This window comes from Phyllobates terribilis, unplaced genomic scaffold (genome assembly GCF_046119375.1).
Source record: "Phyllobates terribilis strain yellow unplaced genomic scaffold, ASM4611937v1 Scaffold_2__4_contigs__length_985480577, whole genome shotgun sequence".
NCBI lineage: Eukaryota > Metazoa > Chordata > Amphibia > Anura > Dendrobatidae > Phyllobates > Phyllobates terribilis.
The window spans coordinates 833721522-833746802 of NW_027362762.1; the positions used below are offsets into that span (position 1 = coordinate 833721522).

At 43.9% G+C, this 25281-nt stretch overlaps 1 protein-coding gene across 2 annotated transcripts in view; it reads left to right on the forward strand.

The window, feature by feature from the left end:
* Window positions 1-1748: 1748 nt before the first annotated feature.
* The window catches only part of PAFAH1B1 (platelet activating factor acetylhydrolase 1b regulatory subunit 1), an 83401-nt gene continuing 59868 nt past the window's right edge, over window positions 1749-25281 (forward strand). Inside the window, exons 1-2 of one of the 2 annotated variants that reach the window (XM_073667797.1) lie at window positions 1749-2157; window positions 4259-4398. The gene's annotated coding sequence lies outside the window, so the exon portion shown is untranslated. The remainder of the gene's footprint in view (window positions 2158-4258; window positions 4399-25281) is intronic. The other variant, XM_073667796.1, reaches the window with a different exon arrangement.

Below are 25281 nucleotides of genomic sequence, written 5' to 3' on the forward strand. Positions count from 1 at the left end.
TGCACCTCTTATTTTTTACTACAGAGCACTGACCCCCAGTTGCCAAAACTCATACGTTTGTACAATGTATGACGACGGCCTTTCATAACCAGCAGGGAAGGGAACTAGTCCATACGTAGCTCCTATTGCCCTGATCAGACTGCAACTAGCAAAAGGCACCAAAAAGACTGAGTCCTCTGTACTAAAGACACGAGATTGGTAGCTGTCCCCTCATCTGTGCTGCTGGGATCTTATGGTGTATGTAGATGCTCCCATTTAGGCCCAATGCACCAATAACCACACACAAGACGCTCGGTGCTCGTTTAATGGCCTCTATACACAGGCAGCGAACAATAACAGGGACACTACAATGGCTATTCTATCCCCTTATCAGCATCATGTTGTCGGCAGCACATCCTGTTTAAGATAATTATTTTTTTGCTTGCATAAAGAATCCGATCGCCGGCACGTTTGCGCCGGCCATAAATTGAAAACGATAGTTCTTACAAACACTTGTTTTCATATTATTTATTGGTGTAAATGATCCATTGGTTTACACTTGACAACTCTCACAAAATGCCCGGGAAGCTCCCAGACAAAGGGAAGACCTCCTGGACTCATGGAGCTGGCAGATCTCCTGGCCCTGAGGAATCTGCCACAGCCGCGCAGTGTGAAAAAGAGCGGAGCGACGAGGAGGGAAACATGTTGAGATGAGCTTTGCTGTGTCCTCCAGGGTCAGTTTGCCTAATTGCCAACAAATATGCTCTTAGCAAAAAATGGCAATATAAATTATTATTTTAAATGAATGAGATATCTCCAACACCAACTAAAATGCCACTGGGGGTCTACGCCTGATGTGAGGATTTTCCAATATTGCCGGTTACTGGAGAGCCTTGTTCTTCAGCTCTGCTATTGTTGCCCTTATTCTGTGGCTGGTCTGTCTGCAGTGCCACCATCTGACTTCTCCTCCCCCAACATGTTTCGCCATTGAACTGGCTTCATCAGTGGCACAAGGGCTTGTAATGCTTTTACCCCGTAAATGAGAGAATTTGCAGGTAAAATGACTAGAGATCACGCTGCAACAATGAAGTCACGACGGTCCGACTAATCAGAAGAGGTGCTGGGAACACAAGCCGATAGGTTGGAGGCGGTTTGCAGGGCTCCCGTCTGGAGGCCACTGATGCAACCACAGGCACAAGGTGCTGCAAACTGATTTGCTTATCCCTAAAATGAGCTTTTCTATAGACAGGATGACACCTCGGGGTCTCTAACCCCCCATATGCATAGGACTAATGTCATCTGCAGCTGCAGATTTCCATGGGTGCGGCTGACACCCTCATGTGTAGGTGGGCGCCCCGCCGACTGATTGTCGGGGAGGTGTTGATCGGCCATGTCTGATTTCAGGCTGCCGATCACATTGTTCTCCTGGAGATAAGCTGTCAGAGAGCCGGCGGAGCGAGGGCTCCTGCCTATGTCAACAGCGAAACATCGCTCTACCAGCAACCATCTGTGTAAATATCATCACTGTATATTACTAGTCTCCTCACAATCTCATCGTACGACAGCTGGTCGGTCGCACCACACATAAACAACCACCCTCAACTCATCGAGTCTAGTTGTTTTGCAGCCAGTCACAATCGCGCATGCGCCTTCCCCCCTCTCTGCGTCACTGCCCATTGTCATCCCTCCCTCCTCAGGCTTCTCTCCCGCCGTCCACGCCTAGACAGCAGCAGCCTGTAGCGCGCCTGCGCGCCTGCGCGGCCCGCCAGCCCCGCCCTCTCTCCCACTTCCCTTGGAGCCGGCCGGTCGCTCCCTCCTCCCCTACAGCGGTTGGTATGACGTCACCGCGCTGCTGAGCTCCGTTTCGTTGACAGCGCGGCGGCGGCTGCCCTAAGTGCCCGGCGGAAGGGACAGTGAGGAGAGGGAGGAGCAGGACACCGGATCGGGCGCTGGAGCTTTATCGCTTGAGGGAAGTGCAGAGCAGACTCCCCGGTTGGCGCCTCGTGCCCTGCCCATTCTCGCCGTTGTCCCCTCACATTTGTTCGCGCTGTGTTACCCGAGGCCGCGGCCCCCGCCCGCCCGCTCTCACCCGCCCGCCCTTCTGAAGACCTTTCCTGAGGAGGAGTCCGTGGGCCGGGAGAGGCCGTCACTCGCCGCCGCACTCGGATGACTCCCCCGGTAAGTGGCCGCCACCGCCCGTGTACCGTGTATTGTCCCCGGGGAGGACGGAGGCGGCGGCCGGGCCTGCTCCTGCCGATGTGGCCGCCGCCTCCTCCCTCCTTCATCTTCTTCTCTCCTCTCTCAAAATGGCGGACAGCCGTTACAGCCTCCACTCCGCAGGGGGCTGCTGGGAAGGAGCCGGGGGCCGAGGCCGGGGGGCTGTGGCCGGGGCGTGGAGCCGTGTGAGCCGCCACATCCGCAGTGTGCAGCAGCGCTGGTGACAGGACCCGGCTGTGCGCGGATGATGGGGGTTGTGCTCCATCCTGCAGTCACAGGCAATGGCTGCGATCTGCCCGCATTACTGTGACATTGTAGTCATGACCATATGTTACATGCGGGCCCTGTGTACTGCGCCGCCCTGTGTGCAGGCGCCATCGCCCTCCTGCCATGGCATCTGGATTATCTGCAGTGACCTTACTGGATGCTGCCGTGATGGAGGCTGATACAGGTGTCTAATGTGAGGCCTGCGACCCTCACAGATTGACAGGACGGGGAGGATCTGGGCACACGACCCCCACCCATGTACTGAGCCCCCATCCGGGTCCCATCCAGTGCTGGACCCGCCGTCTGGCAGGGTGGCGTGCAGTAATCCCACTGCTGGCGGGGATGGGAGATGGCTGAATCATGGCTAGGTGTGTGCGGCTGTGCACACCCTTGTTTTATATCATGGGGATGATGCTATGAATCTAGCCAGGGATTTCCAGCTGAATGTTTAGGGAAGGGGGTGATCCCCCCCCCCCCCCCCCCTACATCTTGTTTTTTGTAATCTCCTCTCCTGCTGCAGGTGAAGAATAGATGAGAAGCTGCCTGTGTGGGATAGCAGGGCTAGATGCTGTGCACAGACTGGGTGGAGTAAGGCGGCTGTTATCAGCCATGACATGATCCCAGTACACCCATGTCACTTGTTCAGAGGTGTGAAGTGAGCTGCACCTACACAGTTACGCAGGGGGGCACTTATTTTTTGCATGTTGCACTACACACTTGTTGAGTTTTAATATTTGGCGATTCCAGGGCATGCATCCATCTCTGCCCTTGCTTCATGTTTTCTGAACGGACTTTCCATGAACTTTGATGTTAGTTCTTGTTGCTTCTGCTGTGTGATGTGGAGATAGCCTTCCCGGGCGTCCCGTGGACTTTATGGTGCTGTGAGTTGTCTGTACAAAGGTGGCATTCTGTGCGCTTGTGTCACTGCATCTTATTGTGCCATGCCTGAGTGATGGACCAGTGTGCAAGTCCAGGGCTCTGCAGCACCATGTGACAATGACATCTTCTCCACATCCCATTGTTGCAGCTTCATTTAGGAATTCGTACGCTGTTTTTCTTCTTTGTTTTACCCTCTTGTAATGTTTTGGATCTAGCGCAGCTTTTTTTGCGGCTGTAACATCTGTCTAGTGCCCACTTGCCTCATTCTTTGTCTTATTGCTTGCCACTCCTACAATGCAGTGCTGGTCGGAGGCTCTGAAACTTCTCTGTTGCATCATTTGCTAGCACACCGTCAGGCAAATTATGATTTGTCATTTTTAAGGTTTTACTTTTATGTTGCATTTGGGTATTAGACAGTGATTTTTTTTTTTCCCCAGACACAAAGGAAGTTTGACACCTGCTGTAGGCATGTGTTGTGTAATGTTATGCCTCGGAGTTGGCTTTGTTTAGCCAGTCTTCTACAAATCATCTGAGCTGGCGGATATCTAGTAATCTAATATATCTGACATTTCTATTATGTGGGAAATGCACCTTTTCACCAGTGGTTAGGTTGTTGTTTTTCTTTGACTAGTGTCTATTTATATATTATGTTTTTCACCTTTTGGTTTATTTTTAGGATTTTCTGATGACTTTAGTCATTCTACTGGATGACTTTGCTTCACTTTTTTGCTACATTCATGTGTGTAATTTTTTATTTTTTTTTTAGTATTTTCTGGTCCATTAACTTAAGTATCACTTAAATAAACTAGTGAAAAATCAAAAAGACCCTTCAATGTCTAGTTGGCACAGCATAGCCCTTGTGGCCTCTTATCCGTCTATGTGACTGCTTACACGGTTGCCTCCTGTCCATTTACAGGTGTGTACGTACATCACAAATTCAGTTTGTGCCGGCTAAGGATCCACTTGCAGCTCAGCACATCCGCCACTTCAGGCTCATGAATGAACAAGAGGCAAAGGACTATGTTGCATGGATAACTAGCCTGGGAATGTTTTTACGTAAGATTGGGGAAGGGTGGGTTGCAAAATTGCATTGGCCATCTGGTAACTTATTTTTGATAAGCTAAATTTGATGAACAATTCAACCACAAAATTCTGTGTCATTGAGTTTGAGGGGTTGTCTGGTATTGGGAAAATGGCACGAAATGTGCGCTAATAATCATTTCCCTGCTGGATTTTTCAGTGACCTCCCCTCCATTGTTCACATGACCGCTGCAGCCAGTTAGTTATCTCTTGACCCAATGATGGACTGCAGTGATCGTGTGAATGAATAGTGGATGAGACATCACTGTAGAAGTGGATATGGACCTCAAAACACAGGTGTGCACACAGCCTAAGGCATGGGTCCTATGAAGAGGTCGGCTACCAGATGACTGAATTGATGCTTTGATGCAGGCGTATCATAAAAATTGTACAAGCTGTGAGCTATACTAGAAATGGTAGAATGATTAGAAATTCACTGCAAATTGCTTGCTTGTTAATGGTCATGCCGTTGTGAATTTATGATACAGGTGAAAGGTGCTGCGACTCTTATGAAGCTGCCACGTGATCCCTGTTCCCCAGACACTTTATTGGACCTCAGCCGAGCTGTATAATCAGTGTTGCAAATATCAGACTGTGGGGACATAACCCACTGACAAGTGCAATGATGATGCCCAATTGCCAGTTTATTTATACATTTTTAGGACCAATAACAGAGGAACAGCTCTGCAGATTTTTAAGCAAAAGTCCTCTTAAAGGGAATCTGTCACCCCCCTGGGCGATATCAGACCTCTACTATGGGCATACTGGTGATAGAAAAGTAAATCTATACATACCTGTATGGCCCATAGCAGAAGTCTGATTTCAGAGAAATCTGGTTTTATAAAGTCTGTTTTCCAGAGGCTTGGTGTCCGGGGGACGCCAAGCAAACCCATCCTATCTGCTTACTGTTCCCCTAAATCGTCGCTTCTGTGCTACATTACAATATCCCCCCCCCCATCCCCTGCACGTCACAGGGCCCTGTGACTGCCCTGCTCTGCCTCCCCTCATGCGCAAAGCGCTGCTCCCATGGAGCGCTCTTTGTTTCCCTCTGGCCCTTTTGGCTGTGTACTGCCAGCGGAGCGGAAGTCTGTGACTCAGCGTCGCTTGCGCAATACAAGGCTGCGGCACAGTACGCAGCCAAACCGGGCCGCAGGGAAACAAAGCTCTCTCCGTGGGAGCGGCGCTTTGCGCAGGAGGGGAGGCAGAGCAGGGCACGTCACAGGGCCCTGTGACGTGCAGGGCATGGGGGGGAATATGGTAATTTAGCACAGAGGCGGCGATTTAGGGGAATAGTAAGCAGATAGGAGGATCTGGAAAACAGACTTTATAAAACCAGATTTCTCTGCAATCAGACCTCTACTCTGGGCCTTACAGGTAAGTATAGATTTACTTTTCTATCACCTGCATGCCCATAGTAGAGGTCTGATATTGCCCAGGGGGTGACACATTCCCTTTAAAATTCTGTATTATGGGAAATGCTGTTCTAGTATTTACTGTAGCATATCATGATGGCTTATGGGCAGCTTACTCTAATAAAGGACATCTACAATTTAAAGGGTTGTCCTTTACTTTTAAAAGCTTTCTCAATGGACCTAAGGGACTGATGTTGCTGCTCCAATTTGCTGCCTGCATCTCCCACCAGGCTCCTCGCTTCCTGATCCGGCAGAGGCAGTCACGTGACTGCTGCTGCCATGACATTCAGCCCAATGCACAACTTTTCTTTTTTCACTGAATGTTAAAGCTGCAGGCAATCAGTGGTCGCTGACTGATGTGTAATGCCTCTCTCCAGAGGATAGCCCAAGGTGTGTGCCATAGCAGAATGGAGCAGAGGTATGTTTTTGGTATGTGTTTTTTTTTTTTTTTTTTTTAAATAAAGCACCTTGGTTAATTTGAGAAGGCTTTTAAAAGTGGACAACCCTTCTTAAGGTATTTGCTTATTGTCACTGTCATTATGCAAATGAGCAGTGTGTTTTTTTTTTTTCTTTCTTTCACATGTGACATTCCTTATAGATGTTAGTCTATGAGGAAAGTCCACATGCGGACCCGCAAGAGAAATTGACATGCGGCAGGTCTGAAAGACGCTCCACATGTCAGTTTTCGCAGGTGAGCCGCAGGTGCCCAGAGACGCATAGTGGATGGGATTTCTAGAAATCCCATCCACTATTCTATAACATCTGGACGCTGTGGGTTTGGCGCTGCATGAACACGCAGCTTCAAACCCGCAGTGGCTACTGACCCTATGCACATACCCTTAGAGTCTTATTCTTTTATTATCGGATGTAAATTTGTATTTTTCCCCTCTTTTCGTTTAGCACAATAGTTTGCTTACCAGCTTTACTTTGCAGTACATCTATCAGTATAAAATTTGGGCATGGGTTTGCCTCTGTTCCTGCAATTTTCTTTTTTAATTTAATCAACTACTAATGGGAACTGATGCATAGAATAAGTTGTGCAATACAAGTATATTATGTCATATTTTCATCTTCAAGCTGTAGTTGCTACACTTGTACTGCACCGCAGCTCTAGTAAATAGGTGGTGTTATAATGGAAGCTCCCTGAACGGCGCCTGTATACAGCATTCATTAAGTGCTTAAAGGGCATTGACAGCTATTATCCTGCCATATTAGGCTCAAAGACTTACTGTGCCTTCCCAAGAAAGGCCTCATTCAGAACTCTGTATTTTTTTTTTCTCATATGTTAAAACCCGGACAGTTAGTAATCGGTGTTTGATCAGTTTATCAGTGCTGCAAAGCTTCTATCCATTAGGCTAAGCTCACAAGAGCTTATAAAAATCGCTTGACTTTCTTTCTGAAAAATCTTACAATTTTTCATCTCAATTTGTCATCCTTATGGCATCCATTTTTATACATCAGGAGTTATTAAAATTTTCAAAACTGAACAGTTTTCTGTCGTCATGAATTGAAATATCTGTAAAAATTGGATTTTATACAGTTGATTCGTGTTGGATCTGAGTTTTATTTACTTTTTTGTGTGCCAAAAAAAGCATGACTTATGACTGATGTCTGAATGAGGCCTAAAGAACAGTTTGTTGTACAACAGAAAAATCTCCTCAGCCGCAGTTCCATCAAGGATCTAGTCATGCTACCCTAATCCTATGTCATACTTTCCTTTTCCTATATACCTATGTTTCAGACTCCATAGCATTTTAGCAATTCTGACAGTGACCATGTAACCCTTTCTCTGTGGTTTCCTTAGTTTGTTCTACGCTGGCCGCTTGTCTGTGGCTTGGTACAGTTGAAAGAAGTACAGCACGGTGGCTCAGTGGTTAGCACTGCAGCCTTGCAGCGCTGCGGTCCTGGGTTCAAATCCCACCAAGGACAACATCTGCAAGGATATTCTCCCCGTGTTTGCGTGGGTTTCCTCCGGGTTCTTCGGTTTCCTCCCACACTCCAAAGACATGCTGATAGGGAATTTAGATTGTGAGCCCCAATGTGGACAGTGCCCATAATGTCTGTAAAGCTCTGTGAAATGAATGGCGCTATATAAGTGAGTAAAATAAATAAATAAAAAGTGGCTAGTTGTGCAGCATCTGACTATTTTCTTCAGTGCCATAAACTTTGAACAGCTACAGGGTGCATGCTTGACTAGTTCTATTAAACAATACCCAGACATCGTTTAGTATCCATGGGAGAACATCTGGTGGCTGGTGAGGGTCCAGTGCAGTCATGATGATGCTGTCTCGATCTGCTAATGCAGCTAGCTTCACAGCAGCACTTACAAGCTCTAAAGGAAAGGGCTTTTAAGCACTTAGCTCCTTGCCTAGTAGACTGGTCTCCGCTCAAATACTGAATCAGTGGCCTGTAGGCAATAGGCAGTAAACAGAATTATGAATCCTTTTGTTCTTGAGCATTTTCAATTTAGTAAATTGCAACATTGCCTGTTTTTACAAGCACTGTGCAATGTTACCCAGGGCTGTGGAGTCAGTATAAAATGATCCGACTCGTAAAATCTAAAATAAATTGGGTACAGTAGTACAATGCAGGATGTGCTTTAAATGTTTTCATAAGAATTTGGGAAAGTTATGAAATGTTGTCATATAAGGGTATGTGCCCACGATCAGGCTATAGCAGCTATTTGGAAGCAGCGTATTTTTGCTGCTTCTAAAACGCTGCGTTCTAATCGCGTTGGTAAATCCGCATGTGTTCATTGAACAATGCGGAGATACCGCACCCAATACATTCTATTGTGGAAATTTCTGTTGCAGAGACTAGCGGCCCCGCAACAGAAATTGACATGCTGCTGCTCGTAAACCCTCATCGCGGGTGAGTTTACACGGCGTCAAATAGAAGCACAGTGGGCATGAGATTTCTATAAATCCCATCCACTGTGCTTCCAATGTGGAATGCACCGTTTCGGACGCAGCGCGGCTTAGCTATTCCTGATTGTGGGCACGCAGCCTAAGTGTCGGTTCTATTCCTGATCTAAGCTTTTAGTTGAGATGAATCCATGCTGCACTTTATGTACACGTTCAGTAGTGAGGCTGTGCTGTGGAGTTGGCTTAGGACTCCACAGCCATGGTGTTCCATTTAAAAGGAACCTGTCACCTTTTTTTTCCGATATGTCTTACGACCACCACCCTTCAGCCCCATATGACAGCATTCTATAATGCTGTATATATTACTCCAATTTGCCCTGCAAGGCAAAAAAAGACCTTTTGGATGGGTGCCTCATCTCTTCTTACAATGATTTTTTTTTTTTGCTTGCTGAATTGTAGTTTTCGTTGATAGCATTTTGGGATACACGTGACCTCACTTTTTTTGCATTGGGGGGGGGGGGATGCAGTGACTAAAAACAATTGCATATCTGGTGCGATAAGTATTTTTTTGTCATTCAACGAATGTTTTTTTTTTTTTTTTATTTGATACCCTAGACTTTGATAGACGTGATTATAACAAATGTTTAAAAAGAGAAAATACAATTTTAAAACTTGGAAAAGAGGGGGTGATTTATAAACTTTTATATTTATCTTTAAACTGTGGTGTGCATTTTCCCACCTACTTCCCTCCGTCTTCATCCCACCCCTCCTCTCTTCTTTGACAGCTCTGGCATTGTAGAGGTGGAGATGGATGGAAAACAAGCAGGTGGGAAGATGCACTGCAGTGTTTGACCACCCCAAGGGTGCACCAAGCTCCTGTACTTGGTTTGAACAGATATATATATATATATATATATATATATATATATATATATTTTTTTTTAAAGTCTGATGTTTTATAGTATATAGTATAAATCGGTCTTCTATGAAGCTCAGTCTGTAGTCGAGCTTCAGAACATTACCAAGATGTTAACCCATGTGTCTAGAGATTGCGCTATTGAAATGCCTGTCAGTGATTGACTGCAGCAGAAAATTTCTGCTGCATAAATGCAAGTCCTCTCCCGGAAAAACGCATGCGGAATTCCGCACGCGTTTATCGCGCATTTTTCGCGCGTTTATCACGCGTTTTCCACATGCGGAATTGCCTTGCGTTTTTTATGCATTGGACAAAGGCAATTCCGCTTGCGGAAACGCAAAATTAAATGACATGCTGCGGATTTTTGAACGCGGCATAAACGCTGCGGAAAAATCCGCAACATGTGCATAGAACTTGCGGAATCCCATTGGGGAACATGGGGTGCGGATATACATGCGTTTTTCAAGCGTTTACGCTGCGGAAATTCCGCAGCATATACGCTTGAAAAATGCTACGTGGGCACACAGCCTTACCATCCGCAAATAGAAACGCATAATATCCGTGTGTACAAATGCATTGAAACTCATAATATCCGTTTCAGTACAAGTCAATGGCGGCAATTACGCTGCGTGTCCGCAAAATTAATGGACATTCTGCGTATTTTTCCGCAATGATAATCCACAGCGGAAATTTCCGCAGCATCTGCACAGCACATGCGGATTATCGTTGGGGACCATGGGGCACGTATTACCAAGCGTTTTTTAAGCGTTTTCACTGCGGAAATTCTGCGGCAAAAACGCTTGAAAAAAGCATAGTGGGCACTCGGCCTTAAGGGTTATGTTAGCAGTGATTTCCTGCTTGGCTTGTCAGTTGCTTCTTGGCAACAGGCTGTAAGCGGACACTTGGTTAGTTACAGAACATAGTGTGGTTTTTTTTATTTATTTTTTTTATATTTATTTTTATTTTTCATCTGTTGCTACGGAACGCAAAAGTTGCCTTAATGCCTGTATAAGGCTGGATTCATCCAAAGTCAGAGATGTACAGGTGCATCTCACTAAATTAGAATATCATCCAAGTTAATTTTTCAGGTCTTCAATACAAAAAGTGAAACTCATATTTTAGTCATTGCAAACAGCGTGATCTATTTCAAGTGTTTATTTCTGTTAATGTTGATTATGGCTTACAGCCAATGAAAACACAAAAGTCATTATCTCAGTAAATTAGAATACTTTATAACAGCTTGAAAAATGTTTTAAAATCCGAAATGTTGGCCTACTGAAATGTATGTTCACTAAATGCACTCAATACTTGGTCGGGGCTCCTTTTTGGATCAATTACTGCATCAATGCGGTGTGGCATGGAGGTGATCAGCCTGTGGCACTGCTGAGGTGTTATGGAAGCCCAGGTTGCTTTGATAGCAGCCTTCAGCTCGTCTGCATTGTTGGGTCTGGTGTCTCTCATCTTCCTCTTGACAATACCCCATAGATTTTCTATGGGGTTAAGGTCAGGCAAGTTTTCTGGCGAATCAAGCACCGTGATACTGTTTTTTTTTTTAAACCAGCTATTGGTACTTTTGGCAGTGTGGACAGTTGCCAAGTCCTGCTGGAGAATGAAATTTCCATCTCCAAAAAGCTTGTCAGCAGAGGGAAGCATGAAGTGCTCTAAAATTTCCTGGTAGACGGCTGCGCTGACTTTGGGTCTTGATAAAACACCGTGGACATACACCAGCAGATGACATGGCTCCCCAAACCATCACTGATTGTGGAAACTTCACACTAGACCTCAAGCAGCTTGGATTGTGGCTTCTCCACTCTTCCTCCAGACTCTGGGACCTTGTGGAGTGTCAATGACCTCCTTCTGAACATCTGTCAAGTCAGCAGTCTTCCCCATGATTGTGGAGCCTACTGAAACAGACTAAGGGACCTTTTTAAACGCTTAGGAAGCCTTTGCAGGTGTTTTTTGTTAATTATTCTCATTTACTGAGATAGTGACTTTTGTGTTTTCATTGGCTATAAGCCATAATCATCAACATGGGCAGCACGGTGGCTCAGTGGTTAGCACTGCAGCCTTGCAGCGCTGGGGTCCTGAGTTCAAATCCCACCAAGGACAACATCTGTAAGGAGTTTGTATGTTCTCCCCGTGTTTGCGTGGGTTTCCTCCGGGTTCTCCAGTTTCCTCCCACACTCCAAAGACATACTGATAGGGAATGTAGATTGTGAGCCCCAATGGGGACAGTGCCCATAATGTCTGTAAATTGTCTGAATTGTAAAGCGCTGCGGAATATGTTGGCGCTATATAAATAAAAAGATTATTATCAACATTACCAGAAATAAACACTTGAAATAGAATCACTCTGTAATGACTCTATTTAATGAGTTTCACTTTTTGTATTTAAGAACTGAAATAAATTAACTTTTTGATCTTCTAATTTAGTGAGATGCACCTGTATGTTTGCTGTACTCGTGGTAATCTAGTATAAAGAAAAAAAAAATGTGAGCAATTTCATGAGTGATGTGAATGTGCCCCAACTTGGCACTTGGACGTGTGTTCACACCACGTGGCACTGTTTAATCTATTTAAAGGGAACCTTTCATGTCTTATCTACTATGTAAACTGCCCCCATTGCTTTGTTAGTCATGCAGTGTGCATCACTAACACGCTTTTTTCATAAAAATTGGTGCAAATATAATGAGTATATAACATTTTCTATACTTGCATGATACCTGCTCGTTTAGTCATAGGGGTGTGATTCTCTCATTCAGTCATGGCCGGCGCCGTCCGTGCCATTTGATTTTTGCTTCCGGTGAGCTCTGAAGTTAGTGTGGGGCGCTTGCGCACTATGAGATAGCCAGGCAGTAAAGCTTGCAGCTCTGGGAGCTGCATGTGCTGTGATGAGCGGCTCCCCACGCGTGCGCAGTGAAGTTTCCAGCTTCACTGTGTGCCGCCATCTCCTACTGCGCAAGCGCCCCACACTGACTTCAGCGCTCGCCGGGAGCAAAATTGAAATACGTGCAGTTAAAGTCGGTGTCCATTTTGGTGCAGTCTGAATCTGTATAAAATGGACCGATTCCAACTCCTAAAATATTTAATAAATTGGGTACAGTAGTTCAATGCAGTTTGTGGGGAATACTTTTTTCATAAGAATTTGGGAAAGTTATGAAATGTCTTTTTCCTGATCTAAGGGTCTAGACTTTTAGCGGAGTTGAATCTGTTCTGCAGTAAATTTATAACTTAAACATGAGCCATGTATGAGGGAGTCGGAGTCATGGAAATTGAGGAGTTGAAGGTTTGGCTTACTGGCGCCAGCTCTGACTAAATGAGCAGGTATGATAGAAGTATAGAAAATGTTCTATACTCATTATAGTTGCACCAATTTTAACCCCTTAAGGACCCTGGGATTTTCCGTTTTTGCATTTTCGTTTTTTGCTCCCCTTGTTCCCAGAGCCATAGCATTTTTATTTTTTGATCAATATGGCCGTATGAGGGCTTATTTTTTCTGCGGGACAAGTTGTACTTTTGAACGACATTACTAGTTTTACCATATCGTGTATGGGAAAACGGGTAAAAAAAAAAATCCAAGTGTGGTGAAATTGCAAAAAAAAGTGCAATACCACAGTTGTGTGTTTTTTTTTTTTTTAAAGTATATTAACCTGCAGATTAACCCCTTATCTGCTGGTTAATAGCGTTTGTTCTAGTGTCAGGTTCCCTTTAAAGGGAACCTGTCATGATGAAAATGCTGTCCAATCTGCAGGTACCATGTCATAGAGCAGTAGGAGTTGAGTAGATGTATAATAGTTTTGGGAGAAAACATTCAGTATAACCTGTGTTCTTGTAATTTAAACCTCTGCTCTTTTTGGGATCTTTGGTCCACCGAGTCGTCCTATCAGTGACTGACTGCTTTCTTTATATGCACACTTATACAGATATAGCTGTATGTCACTGATAGGACTGCACGATGGATTGAAAATCCCAGAAAAATCAGTGGTTTTAATTGAAATATGCAGGTTAGGGCCCGTTCACAAGAGCGTTTAACGCGGCTGAGTGCTATCTGATGTTTAAAATCTGAAATTAAGTTCTCAGTCTTCTCCACACCTGTACTGTGATTCTCTCATGTGAGTGAATGTGATCACACTAACATGACACTGCTCATACTCTGATAGTTTGAGCTGAGTGTCTTTAGCATAATCTGCCCGATACTGTTGCATGAGGGATTCATCGCTCATGACCCCAGCCTTATTCTGAATCTCTTCATACAAAACGACTCTGAGCCACATTCTCTATAAGATAATGTACATTGGACTGCAATTTCATGGTGACAGGTAACCTTTAATACTTGGTTAAGTTGGATCAGTGCTTCCATATGCAATGTATAGCGATCTAACTAGTAATACAGTTTTCCCACTCATTCAGTTCTGTAAGTCTTATCCCATTTTCTTGGTTTTGTTCAAATGCAGCATAAGAGCATGTCTCTTCAGTAGTGATGAGCGAGCAGGCTCGGTTAACCCTTTCACCGAGCACGCTCAGGTGCTGACCGAGTATTTTCAGTGTGCTCTGCATCTATGTTCGAGTCGCTGCGGCTGCATGTGTCCCGGCTGTTTACAAACAGGCAATCCTTGCATGTGTTGCAGCTGTCTAACAGCCACGAGACATGCAGCCATGGCGACTCGAACATAGATGTTGAGCACGCCGAAAATACTCGGTCAGTACCTGAGCGTGCTCGGTGAAGGGGTTAACTGAGCACGCTCGCTCATCACTGCCCACTGTAACGCTGAAGTGTAAGCTGGTTTCTTAAAGGGGTTGTTGGATACCACAAGCTGTGTCCGCAGCCAACTTTATTTAAAAATGAAGCATTTTTCTAATTGACAGGTATTCAAAAATATTTAACTTTTTTTTCTTTACTAACCTCACTCCCCCACCCCACTGTTTTAATATTTTGTTTGAAACTCCTACCATGCATACGGGACTCTCAAACGGGAGTGGCTTATTGTACTATACTGTATCTCCCGTTTGCTGTCTTTTGCTTGAAAAAGGAGGACTTTGGTGGCAGGACGGGTCTCTCCTCTGACAGTCCTACAGCTCCGTGTGCGCTCTCGTTACTAGTGTTCTGTTGGTTCGTTTTGCTCCAAAGAGCTCTCTAAACTCTGAGAAGATATAACAGATTGAACGTGCATTGGATGTCTATACCAACACTCAATGTGTGCTGTGTGTGCATTGGGGTTGTCTGTTAGTGCTCTCTGCTCCAAAGCCTCTGAATGCTGTCACAAAGGGAGAACTCGCTGAGCATGTATTGTCTATTCCAAAGACAATTCTAATTAGAGACCTAGTTTAAGATATTGGCCAACCCCATTAATGTTAATTTCTTATGTCACAGAAAGAACTCTGACCAAGAGATAATATGTAATAAAACAGGTGGTGTCAGTATTGATTTTCATGAGTATTGACAGTGCACAATATGTAATGACACATCAGTTTTAAAGGGATTTTTTTTACTTTAATATTTGTCATCAATATCAGGTCAGTTGGGGGACTGACTCCTGGCATCCCATACCGATATACATGAGCTTTGTAGCAAGCACAGTAAGCCATGTGTTTATGGCATATGGGTGGAGCAGTTTGTAGTAGCTGAGGCCTCCCCATCCACATCTGACTTGGTTGCAGCGGCCAGGTTCAGCTATAACTTCAATCCTACCAGTTTAACCTTTTTAGCTTCCATGGTTATAAAAGTTGCATCTAAGCAGGTATACAGAGGCATAAAGTCACTCTTCATGACTGTTGTATGTGAACCAATGAATTGTAAAGCGCTGCGGAATATGTTGGTGCTATATAAAGAATAATAATTCTTAATATTATTATTTTTTTGCCCTTTCTATGCTGTCAATGAGTGCCAATGAGTTTCTATGGCAGCAAGGGGCTTATTGGTGCCTGAGGAAAGTGCAAATGAGATTCCTTCCAGCTTACACTGAAAAAAATAAAATAAAATTATGGTGTCCCTCAAATGTTACTAGCAAAAATAAGCACATCCTGCAAAAAAAAAGTCAAAAAACTTATGCAACTCTTTTGACAACAGAAAAAAAGAAATGGCAACCCCAAATTAGCTGTTTATAAATGTCACATTGGCAATCACAATCACTGGGGAGGTTAATGTGTAAAGACTGAGTAAAGATTTCTTTGCAGTTCCGCATGTGCCTGTTTTAAACCTATTCTGAATATCTGCTCAAGATCACGGCATGTATTGTAGCTTCCTCGTGTTCCTTTGTTCAGACCTATCATGGGGCTGTGTGAGCATTAGTTGCCAGACATCTCCATAGATGCCCACATAGCTATCTCTGTTTTTTAAACATTAGTCTGGATTGTATTTGAACCATCTAATATAGATGTTACAATGGATTAATTTAAAACATGCCCCAGCTACATTAAACTAATTGATAGCAGCAATCATTTGTGATTATTTTATAATTTTTTTTTTTTTTTTAATCTTTCTTTTTTTTCCTGTTGATCAGCACTGCTGGCTTCAATTTGCACCTCCTAGACTGTCCGGGCTCCCCGTAAGCCCTGAACGCTCAGATTATCAGTACACAATTCTGTAATGGTACAGAAAGGCTTTATAGAAAACTATAATTATGGATCCTAATGGAGCTACATTTTGTTCTCATCCGAAACTTGGATATTGATTTTCTGTCCTTGGGTTGTCGATATCATATCGGTAGATCCAATGGATGTACACATTTGAAAACTGGAACAGCACAGACTTGGCACTGTATAGTGGCTGTTTGGATACTGAAGCTTCGTTAATATTGAAGTGAATGGGAGCTGACCGGCCACTGCAATGTATGGAGCTGAGGAGTCCCTGCTTTGTGCAATGTTCACTGCCAGCCTTCATGGGAGCTGCAACCAGTTGATCGGTTGGGCTGGTGGAGCCCCCACGATCTGATATTCATGACCTGTCATAACTTTAGCAGTGGCTTATATCTCTCAGAATCAAGAGATTAGGCATGGTAAAGTACCGTATATTCCGGCGTATAAGACGACCTGGTGTATAAGACGACCCCCCTACTTTCCTGTTAAAATATAGAGTTTAGGATATATTCACCGTATAAGACTACCCCTTTTCCAACGCATACCAAACACCGGTAAAAAATTAAAAAAAACAGATTTGAATTTAACATGGTCCTTTTTTAATTTAAATTCTTATGACATGCAGGTATATAGCAGGAAAACTGTCACTCATAAACATATTAAAATAGGGGGGACCCCACGTCATTTTTTGGGGGGGTCCCCCATTCTAATAGCTAGTAAAGGCTAGGTATTCAGCTGGGGGCTGATATTAGTAGCCTGGGAAGCTCCGTGGGTATTACCCTCTTCCCAGACTTCAAACATCTGCCCCAGCCGTCTGCTTAACCTCCGCTAGAGACTATAATGATGGTGGATCCCACGCCAATTTTCTTTTTAAAAAATCCTTTATTTTAACACTAAATGACAATTGAGGGGTTAATAAAGATGCAGTCCCTAAATTATTATTAATTTTGTGATTAATTTTTCCCAAAAATGTTGACGTGGGCGTCGCCATATTTTTGTGTCCAGCCAGGTACAGCAGGCAGGAACGGGCTGCCCCCAACCACCAGCTGCCTATTTGTACCTGGCCGGACACAACAATATAGGGAAGCCCTTTTTTTTTTTTTAATTATTTCATGAAATAATTTAAAAAAAAAAGACGTGGGGCTTCGCCCTATTTTTGTGTCCAGCCAGGTACAACTAGGCAGCTGGGGGCTGGAATCTTCAGCGCAGGGAGGCCCAAGCTTTCTGGCCCCCCCCCGCTGCAAATTGCAGTCCGCAGCCACCCCGGAAAATGGCGCGTTCATAGAAGCGCCATCTTCTGGCGCTGTACCCAACTCATCCAGGGCCCTGGTGCGGTGGCTCACTGGGTAATAAAGGGGTTAAGGCCAGCTTGGCATTATCAGCTGGCCCTAAGCCCGAAATTCATGGGGTCACGCCAATATTAGACATGACCGCCATGAATTTCTAGTAAAGTAATTAAAAAAAACACAAACACCCAGAATAAAGTCCTTTAATTGAAATAAAGACACAATCCTTTATTGTTCTAAATTAAACCATACTTACCATCACGCCCATTCCAGCTGAAGCCAACGATCTCCTGCAAAAAAAGTAAAATAATAAAGCAACCTCATCCTTACCTCTCCATGGTTCCCAGGACCGGTCCAGCTCTGCTACATTCACATGACAGGCTGCACTGCAGCAGAACGCTGCCGTTCAGCTTGCCATGCGGCAGACACTGAGAAGCGCAGGCATGCTTGTGCTCCTCAGTGTCTGACTGTGACGGCATCCAGATGAGCCGAGATCATGTCCAATTAACTCGGCTCACCTCATGCACGTCACTGACAGCGTGGGAAAATTCTCCTGCTCCCCGCATGCGCAGTAGAAGTTTCCCACGCTGTCAGTGACGGACGTCCAGGAGGTGAGCTGAGTTCATTGTCGGCTCATCTGGATGCCGTCACAGCGAGACACTGAGGAGCGCAAGCATGCCTGCGCTTCTCAGTGTTTGCGGGATGACAGGCTGGATGGCAGCGTTCTGCTGCGGTCCAGCCTGTCATGTGAATGTAGCAGAGCTGGAGCTGTCCTGGGAACCATGGAAAGGTAAGGATGAGGTTGCTTTATTATTTTACTTTTATTGCAGGAGATCGTTGGCTTCAGCTGGAATGGGCGTGATGGTAAGTATGGTTTAATTTAGAACAATAAAGAATTGTGTGTTTATTTCAATTAAAGGACTTTATTCTGGGTGTTTGTGTTTTTTTTTAACTTTTACTATGGGGTTAGTAATGGGGGTGTCTTATAGACGCCTCTCCATTACTAACCTGGGCTTGATGTCAGCTGGCATTATAAGCTGACATCAACCCCAACCCTATTACCCCACTGCCACCGCACCAGGGCAGCGTGGAAGAGCGAGGCTAAGTGCCAGAATTGGCGCATCCTATGAATGCGCCATTTCTGGGGCGGCTGACGGCTGGTCTTTCTAGCCTGGGAGGGGGCCAATATTCATGGCTCCCTTCCTGGGCTATTAATATCAGCCCCCAGCTGTCTGCCTAGCCTTTGGTAGCTATTAAATTAGGGGGGACCCCACGTCATTTTTTTTGGGGGGTCCCCCATTTTAATAGCTAGTAAAGGCTATGTATTCAGCTGGGGGCTGATATTAGTAGCCTGGGAAGCTCCGTGGGTATTACCCCCTTCCCAGGCTTCAAACATCTGCCCCAGCCGTCTGCTTAACCTCCGCTAGAGACTAAAATTAAGGGGCATCCCACGCCAATTTTTTTTTTAAATAAATCCGTTATTTTAACACTAGATGACAAATACAGTAACCAGCACTGTCACTGTACTTCATATATATGTGACTGACATGTTTCTATCTATCTAATCTATGTGTGATGCTCTATCTTTCTGTTATAAATTGTCGGGTACAGATGCTGAAATGCCGGCTGGCTTTTTTAAAGAGACGGTGCATGAAAACACTATTATTTGTTTTAATAAATCCTTTACACTAAATGACAAGTACAGTAAGCAACACTGTCACTGTACTTCATATATATGTGACTGACATGTTTCTATCTATCTAATCTATGTGTGAAGCTCTATTCTTTCTATTCTAAATTGTCGGGTGCCGGCTTATGCCGCTGCTGAATTGCCGGCTTTTCATATGTTGTCACAGAAGCGATGCGAACTTCCCTGCTCCGGACACAGCGCAGCGCTTCTGTGACAAGTGAAAGCTGTCGGCACAGAAGCCCTGCGCTGTGTCCGGAGCTGGGAATACGCAGCGATGTGTCAGTTTCAGCACAGAAGCGCTGACTGTCTGGACCTACCGCCGCCGTATTTTAACTCCCTCCACCTTATATTAACTCCGACATGGCAGGGATACGGCCACGGCAGCTTATTAACACCCCCAGAGTATCCCCGCATGTCAATTTCTGAAAGTTCAAAAGCATTACCGGCGTATAAGACGACCCCAGACTAGACAGAAGATTTTTCAGTCTTCAAAAGTCGTCTTATACGCCGGAATATACGGTATATCTACACACTGCACTGCATGTCAGGTTACATTGCAGATTGACCCCATGTATTCTATCCCTTGACTCCATATCAATATCCTTATGAAAATGCATGCCTATTTGCATATGATATATATGCAGCCTATTTTTTTTTATGTTTCAGAAATTGAAATCCAATTTGGTTAATACCTCTTTCCCCGATATCTGCTATTAAAGTACAGTTAGGAGGCATCATTGGTAAAGTCCACTGGATTTCTCAGGAGTGCCGCTTCTATCTAATTCATGTGGTCAGCGGAGTGTTAGAGGAATAATGGTCTTACGATTTGGTATTACTGGTCTTGTCAGTGAGTTTTGCCTGGCAGTTGTTCACTACACTGCTTTGACAGCTGTTGCCTTCTCTTGGTTTACTAGTTGAACGTGGATTTATTGCTCTGCAGCCTTAGACTTCCTTTTTTTCTAAGAAACCTGAGAAATTGCAGACTAGTGCCGTCATGGCTTCCATGAGGTCAGAGCACTTGTTTTGTGAGCTGTGTGTTAATGTATGCTTGTCTTTCACTAATAAGCAATGGCATACATTATACAAGTTTTCATAAGGGTTTTTGTCAGTTTTAATATTTCGCCCGGTTTTTGGTTTCTTTGCAGCCTGCAGGCCCAGCTCCATCCAAGCATACCATATGTAACAGCTGGGAGGCTGAAGAGCCTGGACTCCTGGTAGAACTGGTTGTCAAGTCGTGAGACATCTGATGACATCTGCATTACCATATACCCTACATATGTCGGGCCATTTACTCTTTGCAACTAACTGATATTCAACAGCCTTTGTTATACATGGTGGGCCATTTATATGGATACACCTAAATTAAATGGGAATGGATGGTGAGATCAACTTTCGGTTTGTGGCACATTAGTATATGGGAGGGGGAAAACTTTTTCAGATGGGTGGTGACTAGTGTTGAGTTAGTATGTTCTGGTCCAAGTATGCTCGGGCCGAGCTCCGAGTATTTACAGCTGCTCGGTGATATGGTTGAATCGCTCCCGTGTGCATGATTTGCAACTATTTGACAGCTTTATTACATGGGAGGAATGTGTAAGAAATAGACATTCCTCACATGTAATAAAGCTGTCAAACAGTTGCAAATCATGCAAACAGGAGCGATTCAACCATATCACCGAGCAGCTGTAAGTACTCGGAGCTTGGCTCGAGCATACTCGGCGAAAGGGTTAATAGAACATACTTGCTCAACACTAGTGACCATGGCGGTCATTTTGAAGTCGGCCATTTTGGATCCAATTTTATTTTCTTCAATGGGAAGAGGTTCATGTGACACATTAAACTTATTGAGAATTTCATAAGAAAAACAATGGTGTGCTTGGTTTTAACGTAACTTTATTCTTTCATGTGTTTTTTTACAAGTTTATGACCACTTATAAAATGTGTTCAAAGTGCTGCCCATTGTGTTGGATTGTCAATGCAACCCTCTTCTCCCACTCTTGACACACTGATAGCAACACCACAGAAGAAATGCTAGCACAGGCTTCCAGTATCCGTTGTTTCAGATGCTGCACATCTCGTATCCTCACAGCATAGACAATTGCCTTCAGATGACCCCAAAGATGAAAGTCTAAGGGGGTCAGATCGGAAGACCTTGGTGGCCATTCAACTGGCCCACGACGACCAATCCAGTTTCCAGGAAACTGTTCATGTAGGAATGCTCGGACCTGACACCCATAATGTGGTGGTGCACCATCTTGTTGTAAAAGCTCAGTGGTGGGATGCTTCCCTGCTTCTTCACTAGACGAACAGCTGACTGGATTATGCGGAGCTTTATAAACACTCAAATCTTCCTGCTCAAACTGCTCTCCACCAATCCAGTACTATCTCCCAGATCTGCCCAGTAATGGAGACAACCTGAGCAGATTCTAGAAAAGTGAGTGTCCAAAGCACACCCCAGAAGGGCTGTGGAATATAGCAATAATTAAAATAAGTGACTGAAGATGGCACAAGATTGGCAATGGATGACATATTTGGTAATGTGACCTGGGAGTATGATCTGCACCATTGGCTGCCAGCTAATGTACTCTCCAAAGATTATGCTAAGAAGTAGAAGTGACTTTTTTTTGCATCATTCTGGTCCATCCCCATCCTTTGTGTATCCAAGAAAACAAGACATATTAAAATTAAGCAAAAAATCAAATTTAAGTCAGGTGGCCCCAAATCCCATAACAGCAGTACATACTCTGACCCGAAAGGAAATGGCCATTGTTAGTAAGAGATTGTGGACCAGGTTAAATCTCGCCCAGTAGAAGGGACAAATTGATGATAAAAGCTCAGTTTAAAGACTTTTTCACTCCCCCTCATTATATATTCTAGCTCTTCAAAACAATACCTTTTGTAATATACTTGTATTAGATGTATAGCTTCTATGAGTGCATCTCAGCAGGGATCACATGGCACTGGATTGTTATGGAGATTCTTCTTCCTCCTCTGTTTTGTCTGATATTTCCTTTTCTGGCACAGGAATTGTACAAAATGAAAGGAAGTTGTCACTGTGCTGCTGGTGGTGGGTGTAGACATTTTAGATTGAATGACAGCTTGCCTGAGCATAGGTCCTGACAAGGAGTTACGGTGGAGAATGGAGGGGGCGTGATAAGTACTGGCTCACAGGCCACTGCAATGCATGATGGAATTTGTAGTCTTAGAGCACAGTAAGCCTGGGACAGGAAGTGATCTGCGTCTGGCAGACACCAAGTGATGCTTTCTGCATGATAAAGGTATATATTACTATAATTAGAGTATAGATGCATTTACTGATACAGAATAGAAAGATTAATGAATAAAATTGAGTTAAGGTAGTGGATAACGTCTTTAATTGTTCAGACTAGTTCATTTTATTTTTAAGCTTGATGATTTAACTACTATACTCTGCTTAAAAACCTAAAAAGGACATCTCTAGGGTCGCAATAATAATAATAAAAAATTGATACACGTATATTTAAAGAAGTTTTCCCACGAACAAAAGTTGATTTCAATCACTAGATCATGGAATAATAATTTCCACAATTTGTGTTTTTAAATAAAATGTTTGTGCTGAGATACCCTTGTAAGATTGTGCCCACGGGTCTGAAAGACGCGCTTCATGTCAGAAATTTCTAGAAATCTGATCCACTATGCTGTAACATCTGGTTGCTGCGGGTTTGACGCAGCATAAACACGCTGAGTCAAACCCGCAGCATTTCCTGATCTTGGGCACATACCTTAAATGTGCCCCTGTTATGTGCTCTGTAATGGCTGTCTGATGACCGTGCGGTAACATGGTCTGATCATGTCACATCCCCTGGGCAGGGTAAGACATATGCCCCCCCCCCTTTTTTTTTTTTTTTACATTTTATAGTATATTGTATTTTCAAAATTGCGCATTAATTTTTTTAAATTGACACCACAAAAACAAAATATCAACTAACAATCTTGTGACCTATCAAATTAAAGCATGCACCGTTCTACACAAAACAGTGCCTCTCCCATCTCTTTATCTGATTTCTAACTCAAGATGTGATAAAAAAATGTAACATAATTCAAGCTCAAAATTGTTTTCTTCAAAACTTTAGAAGACTATAAAAATTACCTAATGAAGATAAAAATGCAAAACTTTTTTGTAGTTCACTAAAGTAGCACTTAAAAAAAAAAAATAAAATAATCCGAAGACATTGGGTTAAAAATATTCAGATTTGGATCATTTGAGATGGAATGACCGTTTTATGAACTTAGCTTTTTTTCTAGATGTGTAGTAAACATTTGTCTCCCCCACTCCCCCAAAATTTGATCAAACTCATATTCTAGAAAGTATTTTGGAAGAGGTTAATAACTTCCTGATTACTTTGGTTCTGCTGGTTCTCACACACATCCGAAAACCGGGCCAATCTGATTTGAGCAGAGGTGAAGCATGTGCATTTCTGTACCATTCATTTTCTGAGGTTGCTTGGCTGTCCTGCCAACCCCACAGAGAATGGAGTGGAGGTGCACATCACATGTCACACATCTTCATTCAGACAGGGTCCTTCCAACCCTGACTATTAAAGTTATTTAGCTTATGAATAGTTAATAACTTCAAAAGTTGTCTCAAACCTTTTAAAGTGGACCTTTCACTAGTTTTAGCATGTTCCAACTGGCCACATCATGAAATAGTGTAATAGTGTCTGCCAAGCTGAATAAAACCTATTTTTTCCTCCTCTCTATTGCAAAGATATTGCCTAGTAAAGTTTGTCAGCTAAAATGCTAATTTCCACTATAACTAGAGGCATTAGCAGAGATTCTTCATTGAAGGCGTTTACTTTTTGCATGGTGATGCCCAATCATAGGTAGAAGGTCTGAACAGGCTTCCTTTCTGAGATGGTAAGACTGATATATTTAACCATGTTTCACTGATCTCACTGCATGCACTTACTGTAATTACAAGTGCTGGAGGAGATCAGAGCTGTGTCATTACATACACAGCTCTGCATCTATCCCAGGCCAGGCATTGGGGAATACTGCCGTAATAAACGGATACAGATCGAGTGGTGTATGTGACATGCTGCAGGTCTCTTCTTACAGCACTGTCAGTGTAGGCGAGGGGCAAGAGAGCAGAGCTGTGTCATTACGTACATGGCTCTTCTGTATTCCTCAATGCCTGGGGCAAGATGCGGAACAGTATGCAATGACACACAGCTCTGCTACTGCACTTATAATAGCACTAGGTGCTAACAGTTCTAGAGATCTATGACCTGGGTAGACATATCAGTCTTTCTATATCATCCATATTATACAGGGAATGCCAGTTCTGATATTCTCAGGGGCTTTCTATTATTCACCTGCATGACACTGCTAACTTATGATTGGGCAACATCATGCAGGGGAAAAAGTAAATGCCCTCAGTGAAGAAGCTCTGTTAACGCCCCCTTGATTTAGGGGGAATTAGTATATTTTTCACCTTAAACTTTACTAGCTAATGTGTTCCCAACGGGGATGAGAAATAAGAAAGAAAAAAGTGATGTAGACCTACCGGTAATTCGGTTTCCAAATAGTGCCTCAGGACAGCACCAGTGGAGGTAGACCCCTCCCACCTCCACCCGCCACAGAAGGATGGATGCAAATCGTCTAAACGAGCCACAAGAACTCATATGTAAGAAACCCTTTAACAGTTTCAGTTTGATCTCGAGCCATGGCGACTTGATCAATGAATGATCTGCTGGATGATGTATCTTGTATAAGCCTAAAGATAAACATAAGGGAGGGAATATAAAGGTGCTGTCCTGAGGGACTCCTTGGAAACAGAATTACCGGTAGTTCTAATTCCCTTTCTCCAGTTCGTCCCTCCGGACAGTACCAGTGGAGTAGTACCAAAGTAATAGCACCAGGGTGGTTACAGAAGCTCCGAGGACCAAAGTCTCAGGCAAGAACCAGTTTAGATGTAGAAAGCATGCTCCCCATAAGTCAAACTCTGAAGCCAAATCAGACATTAGTCCTAACTATAGCCTAGAGGTCTGAGGATTAGCTGTGCATCTCAAATCAAATGTCAGAACATGAGGCTCTGGGCCCAGCTTTGGCATGAGGCTAGCATCAGCCCAGAGGCCTA